Source organism: Macaca thibetana, chromosome 10 (assembly GCF_024542745.1).
Source record: "Macaca thibetana thibetana isolate TM-01 chromosome 10, ASM2454274v1, whole genome shotgun sequence".
In the NCBI taxonomy this organism is placed as follows: domain Eukaryota; kingdom Metazoa; phylum Chordata; class Mammalia; order Primates; family Cercopithecidae; genus Macaca; species Macaca thibetana.
In genome coordinates this window covers 32,081,556-32,085,588 of record NC_065587.1, presented here as the reverse complement: position 1 = coordinate 32,085,588, position 4,033 = coordinate 32,081,556, and positions in this window count along the sequence as shown.

Below are 4,033 nucleotides of genomic sequence, written 5' to 3'. Positions count from 1 at the left end.
AGGCGCTCAGGTTGATGGTCCCCACTGTGCCCAGCCCCTGAATGGAGCCAAGGCTCCAAGCACTTGAGTGAAGAGGCTGTGGTGGAAGCGGATCCTCCAGCTCTGGCCATCACCCCATGGAGTAGACAAACCGCTCAGCCCAGCCTCTCCCAAATTCCCGACCCACAGAGCCCACGTGCACAGCATGGCTGTTATGCTGCTCTGTTTGAGGTGGTTTATTAATGTAGCAAGAGATAATGGCACCAGGATGAACTCGATTTCTCAACACCCCACATTTTACAGGTTTCAGAATCCAAGTCAGGAGGTCAAGTGTGCGTGCAAGAGGTGGCAGAAGACAGATGTGCTGCTGTTCCCAGGCCACCTGCACAGCTGGATGGTGGAAGCTTGAGGTACTCAGGAGGCTGAGGCAAGTCTCATTTTATTCCATTTTCAAGAACAGAGTAAAGCAAAAGAACATATTCAGTGCTTCCTTACAATGTTATCCTGTAGTCAGCTTTAATGATTTCTCTTTGAGCCTATTAGTTGGAGGCTGCAGTAAGCTATGATCATGCCACTGCACTCCAGCCTGGGTGACAGAGTGAGACCCCTACTGTCCCTGGTCTCTTAAAACAAAACAAAACCAAAAAACAAAACAAAACAAAACAAATAACAGGCTGAGCACCTCCTACTAATTTCCTCGGCTTAGCACACCCTGTGGCCGTCGTCCCCATCGTCCGTGGCTTCATCCCTCATTTGATGCTTTCCTATGTGGACTTCCTGGCCAGTGCTGTGGGACCTCCCCCGTAGAGTTGGCCAGCCTCATGGGCTGGGCTACCCGTCCCACTCAGCAGTGGCTGCCTGGCCTCCCCTCTGTCTCTCTTGCCCAGCTTCTAATGGACCTCCCGTAAAAGCTGATGCGTGGGGGCCAAGCCACACCTCGCTGACCTGGGGAAGCTGACAGAGTGACAGGGGGTCTCAGGGACCCTCCACCCACAAGGTGGGAAGGGGGATTGCTGGCAAATCTGGCATAGAGGTTGAGACCCCGAGGAGAGGCAGGCCTGGGGGATCTTGCAGCAGCTGTGTCCGCCTAGGACCACAGGGCTGGTGGGGCTGGCAGGGCTGGCAGCTTGGTGGAGGGCAGGTGCACGGCAAAGTTTTCACCGGTGCCGGCTTGTTGTCTTCCACGCTGGGATTTCGCATGAAGTTCTAGCTAATTGAGTATAAGCGTTTCTAAAGAACCCCCGGAGGGTTGTTTTTCTTTGTGCAAACAGTCCTTTTGTGCAGAGGGTGTTCTGTGACTTCTTGGCAGAGACACAGGTGGGAAACACCTGATTGAACATCATTGCCTGGGGAGTGGAGACACGCACAGCACGTCAACATGGAGCGCCCAGCAGCGGCGGCGGGTCCTGGGCTGTACTCTGGAGCCCTTCCTGGGATCATTTCCTGGCATCGGCTGACCCCTCAGTGTCTACGTGCTGAGCCCAATCTGCCTGCAGGGACGCCCGCTGCCAGAGGCGGAGGCAGGTTCTCCTGGTCTCAGAGCCGGGGCTGTCTGTTAGCCTGCCAGTAACACGCAGGGAGGAAGGAAAAGGCTCTAGGCACAGCTGCTTGTCCAAGAGGGACCCTGTTGGCGGCGCATTACTGGGTGAGTGCTGCCCGCCTGTGAATGGGGTGCTGGCCGAACCTACCTCATAAACTGGGGCTGCACAGAGGTCACATGGTGGCATCACCATCAAGAGGGGAGGCCCCTTGTCACTGGAGGCAGGAGGCAGGGCCTCACCAGGCAGATGTGCCAGGGCCCGTGTCCCTGCACACAGCTGCCTGCCGGCCAGTGGAGTGAGACCTGCTGCCCCTCTGATAGCTCCTGGTAATCAGAGGGGCCCACTCCACCTGCACCAGAGGCAGTGGCTGGGGATGCTGGAGCACGCGGCTCCAGCCACTCAGGATCCCACTCTGGGCCATGAAAGTTACTCCACGGAACACCCCAAGGCCACCCCTGCTGGCTGTGAAGACACCACCATGCGGACAGTGCCCAGGGCTGGGGCTCACAGCTGCAAGAATCTGGATTTGAACAGAAAAGGACCCCAGCCCTGCTGCCACCCTGACACAGCCTTGCGGGGCCCTGAGCAGAGGACCAGCTGCATTGTGTCCGCGCCTCGACACATGGAAAGTCTTCCAATAAGAACAGGATGGTGGGCCGGGCACAGTGGCTCAGTCCTGTAATTCTAGTGCTTTGAAAGTAGGCTGAGGTGGGAGGATTAATCGCTTGAGCCCAGGAGTTCGAGACCAGCCTGGGCAACATAGCGAGACTCCTTCTCTATAAAAAAATAAAAAATTAGCCGGGCATGGTGGTGTGCAACTATGTAGGTGGTCCTGAGCTCCTCGGGAGGCTGAGGCAGGAGAATCGCTTGAACCCGGGAATCGGAGGTTGCAGTGAGCCAAGATTGTGCCATTGCCAAGATTGAGCCAAGATTGTGCCTGGGGGACAGAGACTCTGACTAAAAAAAAAAAAAAAAAAAAAAAAAAAAAAAAATCCAAAAAACACAGGATGGTAGAACACACCTACCTGAGTCGGCACCGAAAATGGCAAGACATGTCCACTGTTATTTTCAAACACAAGTTCTCTCTGGCTTGAGAGACCTCACTGCTACCCAGGAGCATTATGGAGGAAGACGAGGAAGGGCCGATGAACAAAGGCTGCGTTTCTCAGTTGGTGGGTTGGCTGGGGGCGTGATGGCAGCGACCAGCCATGCTGCCAGGAGTCACCTCCCAGGTTCTTCCCAGGAGCTGCATGCTGACCCTCGGGCGCTGCCTCCGGGCCACCCCTCCTCCCCACTAAATGTCTTCACTGCCGGCTCTGGTGGCATTCCTGCCAGCCTGCAGGAAGCGGCTGTTTGCTAGGAAGATATCGCCAATGTCCAGGTACATCTTTTCCAAGCTGGATGTCTGGAACTGGGACCCTGTTTCTTCTTCTGTTGTGGGGGTTTTGAGGCTAGTCAGACGCATGGTGATTCATCACGACCCAGGTTCTGTTGACACAAAGGCCAGCCTGTCCAGAGCCACATGGCCCTGCTGTAGACGCCACGGAGCAGCTCAAGAGAGGAACAGGACCAGGAGGGCCGCACTGCTCTTGGCCGGCTCGGACCCCAGCACTGGTTCTGCTGCTCTCCCAGGCAGCTTAGCCAGGTGAATGAAAGTCTTGGGCCCGCCCTCCACAGACGTTTATAAGGCCTCAGAAGCTGGATCTGCCTGGCAAGGGGAGCCCTGTCTGCCTAGCCACCCAGATGCGGGCACCTGGCCCTTTTGTGCACTGGAGGGGTGAGGGCTGTGTCAGGCATGCAGGACTCACGCTGTCCCCTGACTCCACCCCTGCACACTGAGATTCGGAACAAGATGTGCCTGGACACTGCTCAACGCCACGTGGCCTGGGGCATGCAGCTCAGGGCCAGGTTAGGGGGCAGCTGCCTGCCATCTGCCCTGCTTGTGCCTTTGACTGAACGCACAAGAGCCAGGGGTCGACTCAAGGTCTGTACATCCCTGCCCACAGCTCTTCATGGCCTGTAGGTAAGACGCCGGCAGGCAGCGCCACTTGCCAACCTCATGCTGGCGCGCACACCTGGGCCCTCATGTGGGATGCACGCCTTGTGGCTGTGGGACCTAGGGAGTTTTGTAACTATAGTGATGATGCCAAAGATAACAGGGACATAAAAAGGGGAAGGGGCAGAGGCCCAGAACCCTCAGGGTGGGAGCTGAGGTGGGGCAGATGTGCCCAGTGGCATGGCTTTGGCAAGGCTGTCAAGGGCATGCAGGGAGACTTCAAGGCCAACTCCCACTCTACCTACCCTGCCGCTGTCGTGGGGATGTCAGAACCTGACACCTTCCCTCACCGTGACAGCCTATGATGAGTGCCCAGGGTGCAGCTCCCTCAGCACCTGCAGTCACTGCAGCCTAAACCCAGGACCCTTCCCCTCCCTGACACCTCAGTGATGTGAAAATCCCTCCCGGAGTGCCCCACGCATCCCGGTGGCTGGCTACGGGACACTCAAGGAGAAGC